This window comes from Urocampus carinirostris, chromosome 14 (assembly GCF_059441175.1).
Source record: "Urocampus carinirostris isolate Australia breed hairy pipefish chromosome 14, RoL_Ucar_1.0, whole genome shotgun sequence".
In the NCBI taxonomy this organism is placed as follows: Eukaryota; Metazoa; Chordata; class Actinopteri; order Syngnathiformes; family Syngnathidae; genus Urocampus; species Urocampus carinirostris.
In genome coordinates this window covers 37,443,066-37,456,344 of record NC_142362.1, presented here as the reverse complement: position 1 = coordinate 37,456,344, position 13,279 = coordinate 37,443,066, and the positions used below count along the sequence as shown (strand labels likewise).

Sequence of the window (13,279 nt, the reverse complement as noted above, 5' to 3'; positions counted from 1 at the left end):
AGAACCGAGGTTCCACTGTACTAAGAGAACCTTGAAATGACATCTTAGGCTAACAGGGAGCCAATGAAGGTTAGCCAAAATCGGCGTGACGTGATCGGACTTTTTTCTCCTAGTAAGGGGCCGGTCACACAGACATTTGCGGCTGAATCACGGCTAAAATTTTGCGTTTTTTTTTTGCCCGTGGTTGCCCGGGATGGAAAATGCGCAAAATTTGACAACCCGCTGTTCGTCTGTGGTATGGCCGGAAAAAAGACGCCGGCGACTGTTCCGCTTCCTCATCGCGTCATTTCTGCGTCATTTTCTCGTGTGGACCACGGGTATAAAAGCTCCCGAGCCGGTGTTGTGCCCAAATCCGACTCCTACGCAACGGTTTGCGCGTTCACGTGAAAATGGGGTGTGTCCCGATACTCTCAAGACCGAGGCAGAAGTGCCCTCAAACCATGTCGTAACCACTTCAAGACCGAGGGGGCTCTCGACCTCACTTGGCAGCGAAGTGACTACCCAGAAGGCTTTACGAATTCTCAATATCAACAAACATGCCCGAAAAGGAACCGCACAAATGTAAGTAGTTTTCCACAACCACGCATGTATTTGCAACAAAATGTATTGAGATATCTTAGTTAGACGTAAATGCAATAGAAAATCGTATTTTCGCGTTAAAACACGAACATTGCAAAATCGCTACTTTACGAAGTGCACTAATCTACCAAGGGAGCTGGCAAAAAAAATCTTCACGCTACAAACTGTAAAGTAGGATAACTGTGCAGAAAATCACAGTTCAGCCCATCCCTGTTTTTATCTTAAACGAGTCGTGCTTATACATCTACATGGAGCATAGTCAGAATACCGTTCTGGACATAAGCCCTTGTTTACTGCACACAATTTCGGGTGTCGTGTTTTATTTACAATATGATTCTTTCATGTGAGATCAGAATGCATTAGTTTTCATCATGCATTATGAGTAATGTCTCCGAATTTCACGTGGAAATACAGTTGAAACAAATTACTATCACACAGTCCACTGCCTTCTCTGTAAACACATATTAAGTAAACTAATTACCTTCTCAAAATGTTGTCCAAATGTGGAGACAATTCTAAAGCATATGTGATGCTGGCCAATAGAAGGCTCTTACAGCCATAAGAATAACATGTCATTTTTTTGTATCTATTCACTATCAAATAATTATCCAGAACATATCCTATAATTTCCTGTCTCATATCAACTTGTTGAGCATCCTATACACAGTTGTTTTGTACAATACATCAGCATTAAGTAATTCTTGTTTTTTCCACCCAACCTAAAGGCCACTGTAGAACGTCCCGTGGAAGAGCTGGTCACCATCACAGCTACCACGCCATCCACACCACCGGGCACGTCGTTGGCACCTTCTAATCCGGCGCCAAACCCCAAATCACCCAGAAAAAAAAGGAAGCACGATACACTCCTTGACTTTTTGAAAGCGGAGTCTGCCGGAGCGAGGAAAAGGCTCGAAGAAACTGTGGCCAAAACTGAGCGGTTCCCGTCCTTTTTGGGAAGCTCGTGGACAAATTTCCAGAACAGTGACATCTCTGCAATGTTTCCCTTTGTTTTATAAAAGGAATTTTTTTTATTTTTATTAAGAACTCAATGAAGTTCCAGTTTGTGTTTCCAGCTTTATGGAAGTATTGGTATATTTTTGTTAAAATTTGTGACACATTATCTATTTACTATTATGTATTTTGGCCCAATGTGAGTTTGTTTTTCTGAAAGTAAACTATTATTTAAGCTGGAGTGATTTCTAGTTGTTTTCTGTCCAACAGTCACATAGTTCACACACAGTATCTCACATCATTATGAAATAAACCACCAAGGTGTTACTCAAAATGAAGATGTTTATTGAATAGTAATGCAGAAAAGCACATAATGCAAATGTGGGTCTGACTTCCAGAGCCTAAAATATGGCTTTTGGGCAATTTATTCCATATTAACTGTGGACAATTCTTTGTACGGTGGACCTGGGAACCCTGAAGACCCGTGACACCACACGGTAGGACAGAGCGTGGACCAGCCAGTACACGTAGATCAGGACCTCCAGCCATGGCCCTGTTCACTCTTTAGCAGCTCCTGCAGGGCCCACATAACCTTCTTGCTCAACCTTAAGTCCTGAATGAGTTCTGACTCCACATCCAACCATAAGCACAGGATGGGAACATTCCTGTCCAACCTGTCCACGCTTATGGGACAGCCACTCTGGAACACAATAGATAACAAACAATTTAGACATAAATGTGGGCATAGAAAAGAAAAAGACCGCTTTAACTGTGATGTAAGCATCATGAAAAAATGTTGAAATGACCTTTTTATATTCAATGACAACTCTTTTGAATTAAATTCCTTATGAACTAAGGTTTTTGGGTCGTACAGGGAAATTTGGTGACGATATTATGTCAGCTAAAGGGTCAGGTGGACTGTTCTTGTGTTTGTTTACGTTTCGTCATGTCACAGATTCAAGACCCCTACTATATGTCATAAAATGGCATTAAAATACTAATAAGTAGATTGCCATTTATGTCTACACAAACATAGGGTATTATGTGAACGTGCATTGTATGTTAACTCTTACTGTATTTGACCGAACGGGTCATTTTTTTAATGAGTGTACGTACCTTGTAAAGATGAATCAGCACTTTATAGCGCCGAAGCTGTCTTCAGTATAGCACATTTCTCCTCCGTTGATTGGAGACACGGAAAAGATGATGAGCTTTCAGGCAATCGGTAATAACACAGCAGTAGCGGGCATTTTTAACGTTGCACGAACTCTCCAACTGACACACTACAGGTTGAGACTCGAGTTGTTTACATGTGACGTAGACCAATACGTCACTGAGGTCTACAGCCAATTAATATTACCGCCATCTCCTGGACAGGGGTGGAACCTTGCAAGTCTTGTCCAAACAATCTCCACTTTGCACTCAACTCGCGGAGGACACTCCTCTATCGAGGGACCTCACTGGAGGGTTCTCAGGGCCGAGTGAGAGAAATGGGATTGGGCCTTACTCTCGGCCAAAAGGCCAAGCTAAGGACCTAGCATCAAAGCCTTGCTACGACCATTGATAATGCACCGAAAGATTTATTCGAAATGAAGAGAAACTACGCTGACGGTGATCCATGTTCACCCCCTTGACGTCACGAGCACAATAGTGTGCTCGGCAAATCGCGCTGTATATACGCGGAGAAAGGCGTTTGACGCGCGTAACACGCTAATTTCACGTAATAACACCGCGATACAGGCGCAGAACATGCTATTACCATGCTCCGCCCACGATTACCCGCTGAAATTTCCCGTCCTACCCATGTGTAACTACGCCCTGGCCGCGGCCAGAGCACGTCGTTCCGCGTCATTTCCGCGTCATTACCTCGTGTTGACCACGTGTGCGGCACGCGGTTTGAGCAGCTCAAAAGTTTTGAACGCGGCCAACCACGTGAAAATTTCCGACCGCGAGTAAAGCACTGCTCTATCTCGTCTATATGGCGGTCTCAAAACGTCCAACAGCGCCCAACGACATCTGCTTCACGGCCAGAAGTTTGTGGCCGCGGTCCAGCCTCGATAAACTCGTGAAAAGCTGTGTCCACGCGCTCTCAAGAATTGAACAGCGCAAATTTTTTTCGCGCTGCCACCTGCGCGCGAATTTCCGACCTCGTGTTATGCACTGCCGTAACTCGTCTGAATGGCGATCTCAATGCGTCCTATAGCGTCCGCCTCAAAGTCAGAAATTTCTGGCCGTGATTCAGCCGCAAATGTCTGTGTGACCGGCCCCTTAAGAGCCTTGCTGCAGCATTTTGTACCAGCTGAAGACTCTTGATTCTGGACTTCGGGAGACCGGAGAGTAGTGCATTACAGTACAGTACAGCGAGGGATTTATCATTGGATGGGTGAAATGTTTTCGGTGTATCAGTATCTGCAAATTACAGTGCTCTAAACACATTTGGAATAATTAGAATTGTTACTTAAAAATTATCCGTGTTGGTTAGACCACTTTGCAGCCAAGCAGGCCTGGTATTTTGATGGGACTGACCAACCTTTGAGTTGTAGTATAGGTAACCGTCACCGCCAATGTTCCCTCTAATTTTCCACGGGTCTGAGCATTCACACAAAGTTGGTGAGCTACACTTGAAACAACAGTGAGCAACGGCAATCCCAAGTGTGGCAACTGAGTCATTATCAAACATGTCCAAAACTTGACATCACGTTACATTTTGCGGAGTTTCCGACAATGCAAAATTATTTTTCACTTTTGAATGAATTGACTAATGTACTATTGCAAAGGTTGTACGGCCTACAAACGTTATTTGTTTTTACAACAATTCTTTCACAAGATTTTCATATCTTTTTTTTCCTGGTATCTTTTGTCGCATAATACTAACATTTGTGGGGGCTTATTTATTCGGTTGCACGATACAGAACTGTATTTAACCACATTTTTAGTGGAAGTACAATGTTGGCAACAAGATTGACTTGGTATAATTGGAAATTATTTGAATGCAACACAAACTTTCCCAGTTTTTTTAAGTCTTTTGAAAAAATCTCCTTGTGTTTATTTTTTCCGAGCTGATAGTTTTGTCTTTTTGTTCTCTATTTACTTTTTTTTACTTTGTTTCTTTCTTTTCTTTTTTTCTGTCTTTTTCTGATTTTTTTTTTCTTTTTTCTCTTCGTTATGTTTATTTTTTCTCAGCTTTTCACTACTTTTTCATTTTGGTATTTTTTTCTTTTTTGTTCTATTTCCCCCCCTTCTTTTAAGTAATTTTTTGCACAATTTTACATAATATTTGGTTGTGTAGGTCGTTCAACTTCGAGATTGACTTCAAAATACCGCATTTAGAAAACAGCGTCAGGGGAACCCGTGTATTTTTATCTTCATGCACTGTAACTTTGACTTAATTTGCTTCTTAATTAGCAATTTCGAGCCCTGATTTTTGGCTTTTGGCTAGATTTTTTTGTGCGCTGAGAATGTGCGGGCAGTGCACGATTGCGCATGCGCGCAGCTTAGAGGGAACATTGGTCACCGCCTATTTTTATGGCGCAATGTGTCTTTGACAACTAAATATCGCTGAATGGTATAGTGAAACCAAAAAAAGGTTTTTTTTTTCCCCAGCCCTTTTTTGGGATCCCTGTAATAGTATGATGGCGGACAATTATGTAACTTAAATACTAAGTTCTCGACCTATGAATATTAAAAAAAAACATGTTTGTATAATAGTTCATGCATTTTTGCTTAATATTCAAATCACTACAGTGTTTGTTTTTAATGAACTTTTTTCCCAACTGGAGGCAATAAATAATGGGTTTGATGAAGCTCGCTTAAAGAAAAATCACACCAGTGTACAATTTTCTCTAAACGTCTGAAACCTTTTTGCTTTAAAAACCAGCTGGATTTTTTTTTTTTACGCACAGACCACCGAGTGTAGCTTTCTCCCTCAAAAAATGTGCAATACATATCATCTGTTAAAATCTAGATTGGTATCACACTTCAATCGAGGGAGTTTGCCAAAAGCAGTGTTTTCTTTTCGGAATACCAGATCAGTTTTTGGATTATTTTTTTCAATACAATACAGAAAAAACAAACAAACTTGTAATTATTCATTAATTTGAAAATGGAACCTCAGTTCTAGTAGTTATTTGTTCCATTTTACCCGTACAGGTTATATTAATCCACTCACACAAAGAGGTATTGTCATGGTTGCCAGGGCGCCCACTCGGCCGCGCCCATGTGTGTCATGGTTGCCATGGCGCCCACTTGGCCACGCCCCTGTGTGTCACGGTTGCCATGGTGCCCAATTGGCCCTTCCCGTGTGTGTCACGGTTACCATGGTGCCCAATTGCCCCCGCCCTTGTGGCGCAGCTGCGGCTCGTTAGGAGATTGACTTTCTGTGTATATAAGGCTCAGCGCTCTCTTGCTTCGGGGTCAGCCCGTCAAACAAACTCGAAGACGTGGGTTCTGCCCTGTTTTCCTGACAAACGAACTCCTGCCCCACAAGACGTGGGTTCTGTCCTGTTTTCCTGACAAACGAACTCCTGCACCACAAGACGTGGGCTTTGTCCTGTTTTCCTGTCAACGATTTTTTGCCTCACAAGACGTGGGTTCTGTCCTGTTATCCTGTGATATCTGCAGTCCGGTGTTCCCGTTTATTTTTGTACTGTTTAATTTCGGGTTCCAGTTTTTTTTCCCGTCCATTCTTGTCTAGTTGGTTAGTTTCTCCAGTTTTGGTTCCCGTCTAGTTTCTCCTGTTTATTTTCGTTACCCTAATTCGTTATCGATCTAGTCGGTCTCTGGCGTCCTGTCCTTCCACGCCAGACCGGCTTCCTATTGTGCATGACTCCCCCATTTCCCATAAAAAACTTGTGTGAGAATGTCACGTGATTGGGTCCTGTATCTGTTCTGGTCCATGACAGGTATTCAATGAAGTTGGACTCAAATGTGTGGCTATTACTAATCTACAATGGGTATTTATGAAAAAACTATATTAAAAACCAAATAAGGGTGATACGTAAAATAAGGAAGCCTCGATAAAAATGGGATTAAGCAAATGCAATAAAGAGAGAATTGTTATGTTTTGAGGGTAGATGAATAGAGCCATGTGGGGAAAGCAGTAATGGGAGGCAGTGGTGCTCAAACACAAGGGCGGTGTCTATGAACAACTGGACAGATACCATACGAAAATCACTGAAACTGGAAATGGAATAGCACAGGCTCTAAGAAACTGGAAACAAACTAAACTGACATTAAGGTGGATCTGAAAATGCCAATGAAAACCAGGATGACAGTGGCAGACGAAATGTAAATTGACAGTGATCCAACAAAAAGTTGGACATCAGAATGTCCTTTTCAAAGGGTGTGTGGGCACAGGTGTGTGGTGATTGGACAACCTGTGCTCATTTCAAATATCGGTTGTGGCCCTCTGGTCACCAGAAGTTTGTCAGACCCTAACAAGACCTTGAGTCTGAGTTATTTAGAAGCGTCCTAGCAAATCAATGTAAGACTGTGGTGACATCTAACCAGACCTTCTAAAACTCATTTTACACAAACTTATACCACCTGGTCTGCAAAGTTGCAACACATCCATGACTTGGCTTTAAGCATGGTTCAGTCGTAATTTGCCAAAAAGGGTTGTTGAAGGGTTGGAAAACAAATTTCAGCAAAGTTTATAAAGCTTGAACATGAACTATCCCCCATAGCCCTAAGTTTGCAGCACGAAATCCTGAAGTTTACTGGTGAGCTCTGGAGCGGGATTCAGTGTCTGTTATGACTAAGACCTGTAGGTAAGCTAGTTTGGCTTTAAAGTTTTGCTGCTTTGTTTTTTTTTTTTGTGTGTGTGTTTCCTCGTGACCACTGTTGGTAAAACCGCCATTATAAAAAACAGTGTTACGTAGCGGCCTTTTTTTTTTGGTAACAGGGTAATTTAATTTTGTTTTCTACTGTTACAATGCCATTACCGTTACTGAAAGGCAAAAGCAGTGCGCTACTTCTGCTGCGGAACACCCACGGCTGCATGTCCCCACACACTTGACGCTGTTTTAAGTGGCGTGGTTGTCTCCTCTCCTCCCAATTGTGTTCATCACTTCCTATGGGCTCATGCAGCCATTCAAAATGGAGTGCCATATTGTTAGATTGCAATTACAAATGTAGTATATACTAACGTGCCTAAAGAAAAGTTGAATAAGGGCTGATTCACAAAAAAATGTGAGCCCTATATTTGACAACAACGGACTCGTGTCATTCGCGAACAAAATATCTATATAAACTGAATTTTTTGAGTAAAGGGAGTGGGTGCCCCACCAATCAACAGCTGGTTCCCTCCGAGGTGCCTTTTTTTCTCATGTGGTGTTTTTGTTTTTAAATGTCTCATCTCATCTCATTAGCTGCACCGCTTATCCTCAGTAGGGTTGCGGGGGTGCTGAAGCCCATCCCAGCAATCATCGGGCAGTGGGCAGGGGACACCCTGAACTGGTTGCCAGCCAATTGCAAGGCACACAGGGACAGACAACTCGCTTGCTCATTCACACCTAGGGACAATTTGGACCTGCCAATCCACCTGAAATGCATGTCTATGGAATGTGGGAGGAAACCGGAGTGCCCGGAGGAAACCCACGCAAGCACGGGGAGAACATACAAACTCCACACAGTAAGTCCGGTAGCTGCATTTGAACCCACACAGGAGGTTCCCAAGACCTTAGAACTGTGCCGCACATGCGCTAACCACTGCGCCGCCGTGCTGCCCCGATTTTAAATGTGTTGACCTTAAACAGGCTAAAATTGTTTTGTAATGTATCCTTTTTTGTACATTTATAAATATTTTAATTAAACTCCAGTTTTTCAGTGGCAATGTGCATAATAAAAATAAAAAAAGTTTTTTTTTTTACTTAATTTTCATATATTGGTCTTTTTTTAATTTGACCCCCTTTTAAGTCATTCATTGCATAATGTTAAATAATTATTGGTAATGTTATGACAAAGGAACAAAAAAAAAAAACAGCAAAAACAAAAACAAACAAACAACTGGTCCTATAAAAATAGCCGGTAACCTCATCTTTTCAATTAAACTCTGGTCAGAAACAAAATCAAATTCATACAGCTTCTTTTTAAAGTAACGGAAATAGTTACTTACCTGGTACCTTGTTACTTTTACTATAGAGTAATTCAGTTACTAACTCAGTTACTTGTTGGAATGAGAATTGAGTAACTATAACCAATTACTCTTTTGAAAAGACAGGCATTGAGGCACATTCAGGAGCCCAAAGAAACACATACTTTTTTAAAAGATCAGCTTAAGGATGAGGAGCTCAGATAAGCTTGACGAGTGTGGGAGTTTATAAAGATATGAACTCATTGCTGGCAAAAATATTCAAGTAGAGGCATTTTAAAGTTTAAATCTACTGCGCAAAATGTAGGAGCCCGGCCTGGCCGCCATCTTGCTTGGCCGCCCAGGCCGAACTGTGTTTATTGAGAGTTCACGCATGCGCGGAGAATGAATGGAATACAAACAATAGAAAATAAACTGAAAACTCGTGAATCTTCAAAATGTGACTATGTGTGTGTGTGTGAATGATTACTTGTGAATTAAAAATAGAAAAACAGGTTAAACAAGTTAATTTCATAGCATAGAGTCCGAGAAATACACAACTAAAAGTAGCTTACTTTACAACGAGCCTGGACCAAACACAAAAACTTTTGGATAGACAATAACTTCTCACCTCTGGGTGGGACCTCCCCTTACCAAGCCCTAACCAGAAAATGGTGAAAGATGGCCAATTTAAATTCTAACTTCACCCATATTTGAGAACAGAGTTAGAAAATGGACATCATGGGTGTTTAATTGTCAAAAAGGCAAGCAAACTGAGGCAGACAAATGTACTCTTCATTTCATAGTTAAGGGTTCTTTTATAACACCAAAGCTTTTCATTGTCTTTTTTTAATCAACCTTGAGGTAGGGGGATGTAGGTCTGCTTCATTTAAAAGTTGACCAGTCATATACGGTTCATGAATGGTGTATGGTGTACACCTGCACACCTTACAAGGTCATATGCATGCGTGGTTTTTCACATTTACATTAGCTGAAATCTGTGCTTTAAATTCTTGTTGTGATACAAAACCATCGATACACCATTACATTACTTAAAATTTTTTTGCAGTGGTTGAATGCTCATCGAGTAAATTCATTGCATTGTTTTTTTGCCTGTTCTCCAAATGTCAATGAAGCAATATAACGCACCATGTCTGTTTTAAAGATACAATATCTTTTTCACGTGATACACTGAGTGATTATCAAGTTTGAGGACTGTTTGAGCACCCTCCATTAACGCCTGTAATGCTCCCATTAGTAAAATAAATGAATAAATAAATACAACACACACTATAATGGAAACTTGTCACTGTCACTCTTCCTTGTTCGTCACATGTAACAAAACTGGGATCATGAAAATATTTTTAATTACAGTTACAGTAAAATCTACAGCTTCTGTAATCATGTCTCCAAAAGGTACTGTTAGAGGGACTATACCTTAAATGTATCAATCAATCAATCAATCGTTACGATGTAATCCAAAGGACAAGACATTGCCATGAGAACAACACTGACATTTAGATAATACAGAAACTTCATATCATTATAAGTGTCTTCATTACATGAAAATACATCACTACATGTCCCTTAAAATGAGGACAAACATGCTCAGAAACAGTTCCCCACCCCCAAAGCATTGACCATACTAAACCAGTGAAAAATATATGTCCTGTGAAAAAAATATATCTTGCCAGTTGTGTTAAAAAATGTGAGGTCATATCTTATTCATTTTTATATAATATTTGTTGCTGCTAAATGCTATTGTTATATGATATGTTATTGTTATTTTTCATTGCACTATTATTTTTCCTTGGACAGTTCTCCAAGAACTGCTTAGTAAATATAGTTTGCCTATCTATCTGGACATACTTGTATCTTATTTTTTGTTTTAAGTCTTTATTAAGTTTTTACCCTGAAGTACCATGTCTAAATCTTATTGCAAACAAGTGTCACTAGGTTGTGATCAATGACAATAAACATTATTCTAAATTTCATTCAAATTATACTTGTATAATTTGAATAAAACCTATTGTATATGTAAGTGCTCTAATACTTATTGTCACACGAGACTTGGCTAAGAAAAAATATATCACTGGTTATCATTAAGTCGAATTTTCATAGCTGTACACATTTATCGTTATAACAAATTAAAATAAATATACAAATGCTGATGCATAAAGAGAAAACTACATCAGGTAAATGTAACGATTGGCACTTGCATAGTAGTGACTATTTGCTAAATTGAGTAGAAAACATTAAAATCATGTACAGTACACTTTTTGTATGTCTAGCAGTGTTGGGACTAACGCGTTCCTAGAACGCAATTACTTTGCTCAATAACGAGTACTGCAATGTGTTATTAAAACAATTATAAAACTACAGTTGTTACTACTTGGTGCATTACTATGTTACTCAGCTACTTTATAAATGCAAATTAATAATTTTAAAGTCTTCTGTTTACTTTTGCTTGACTTACATTGTCACATACAATCCTTGATCGGGTAAAATAATCTCCCTATTAACCTAAAAAATACAACTGAATACATTTATGGTGGAGCCATCTCAAGCAAAGAGTATGATGTTCCTAAATTCTTCCTCATGTATATGGGAATGATATTTCCCTACATTATTTACTCACATACAAGCTGAATTTACAAATATAAATAAATAAGTCCATAGTTTATTGTGTGTCACCACCACATCGTGAGGGTGGCGTGGCTGATACAGGAAAAACAAACAAACGCAATATCAATTTGGCAAACGTGAGTGCAGAATTTACAGTAAATATGTGCTGAATTTTGGTCTTTTTTTGGTAAAAATGTTTTTGCAATACACAATGCCTGGAGAAAACTTCTTGAAAAAGGAGAAGGAGAACTTTAAGTGGTTTGAATTCCAGTGACAAAATGGAAATGGACTATATTGGTTAAGTGTCTCTTTGGAAGTTCTCGAGATTGTACAAATATATGAAGTCCACAGGTTGCTGTGCGAGTTTTCTTTAATTTCTTATATTATGTGGCAATTTCAAAGCAGTTTAAGGGGGTCAGCTTCAAAGCAAGTATACAAGTTAATCTGTAACTAGGTAGGTACTTTCAGAAGAAAGCCCTTCTTTTTGGTGTTCGTAATCTGGGCTACTGGCTATACTAACTAAGTGTGTTTTTCAGTAACATTCCTGTGCAGCGCAGAAGTGTGACAAAAACAAAAAGAGGACTCAATGTAGAGTGGAGACACAACCAAGCTGTGCTACTACTTCTATAGAAAATCAAAATAGAAAATAAAAATGTATTATATCGAGGAACATTATTGGTTAGAAAGGTTTTCACAAGTAGTGCTGATTGAATATTACGAGACTAATTATTGGGTATTTTTCTCGATCAGGCCATTGACTATGAAGTCTTATTTGGCCGTTATCTGTCTTATAACTATTTTGCTGATAATTAGTGTGCATCACAACAGGTTGCACGGTAGAGTGGCCAGATGGAAGCCAATTCTTAACAAAAAGGCCCATGGTAGCCTGACGGGAGCTTGAAGGGCTCTTAGACCATGAGGAGCATATTCCCTGCTCTGATGAGACAAACATTGAACTCTCCGACGTGAATGCCTGGCTTCTTGTTTGGTGGAAACCGGGCACCGCTCATTGCAAAGCCAAAAACATCCCAACAGTGAAGGGTTTGGCAGCATTACATTGTGGAAATGTTTTTTTAGCAGCAGGAACAAGGGAAACTATTAAGGATAAAAGAAAACATTAATGCAGCCATTTAGGCAGGCATCTTGTATGAAAACGTGCTCCAGACTGCTCTTGACCTAAGACTGGGGCAACGGTTATTCTTTCAGCAATACTGTAAGATATCAAAGGAGTGTCATTCACAGGACAACTCTGTGAATATCTAGTGGTCCATCCACATCTCAGATGTAAATTAGATTGAACATATCAAAGCGGCGCTGCCACGAGCGGCTGCCTTTTCCAGCAGCTGCCCTATTGTTTTATTGTCTGCTCCTATCTTCGGTGTTTTTTCTTCCCGTTTTGACAACTACACTATGGATTACTTCTATCCAATGGACATGGGTTTTAACGCACAAGAAATGCGTGTATTCAAGGAATTTCAACTCCTTGCCCTGAAAAATTCTCGTGCCGGCGTGATGAAGGGGCCTATCGTGGAGGAAAAGCCGGAGCTAGCGAAGCGGCTAGCGGCGTTATAAGTCTTCGGTACCATCCGTAATCATGGTAAATGCGAACTCACGACCAAATAAGATCATCGAGTGCTGGTGGAAAACATCGAAGCGCACAGGGAGCGCAGTTGCTGTGTTTTGCGGAAACGTGGCTCACGTTTAGCATTCCGGACGCTAACGTGTAGCCACCCGGAGCTACCCGGAGCAATCCGGCTTCAACGCCGCTAAACAGAGACACGAAAGCCGGGGGGAATCGGAAAGGAGGCGGACTTGCTAACACGAGGTGGTGTATCCCTGGATTTTCACATAGAAAAGTTTTCCATCTGCCGCAGGGATGTCGAATTTTTGGACTGGCGTGACGTCATCCACTTCGCTACAAGCACCCCTAGGGCATCATGTTCATCTGTTATTAAACAACGGGGTAGACTGCTGGAAGTGTGAATTTCCCTACGGGGATGAATAAAGTATCTATCTATCTATCTATCTATCTTTTTAGAGAAGCAGCTCTTTCGA

At 40.4% G+C, this 13,279-nt stretch overlaps 2 long non-coding RNA genes across 2 annotated transcripts; one reads left to right on the top strand and one right to left on the bottom strand.

Annotated features, from left to right (window-relative positions):
• Positions 1–389: 389 nt before the first annotated feature.
• On the top strand, positions 390–1,772 carry LOC148353365 (uncharacterized). The gene is made up of 2 exons (XR_015852681.1): positions 390–561; positions 1,305–1,772. It is a non-coding gene; the product is annotated as an uncharacterized LOC148353365 (long non-coding RNA).
• Positions 1,773–1,854: 82 nt separating this feature from the next.
• On the bottom strand, positions 1,855–3,026 carry LOC148353364 (uncharacterized). Its single transcript, XR_015852682.1, has 2 exons — positions 2,647–3,026; positions 1,855–2,230 (listed from the first exon to the last, which is right to left on the bottom strand). It is a non-coding gene; the product is annotated as an uncharacterized LOC148353364 (long non-coding RNA).
• Between the last annotated feature and the right edge of the window lie 10,253 nt (positions 3,027–13,279).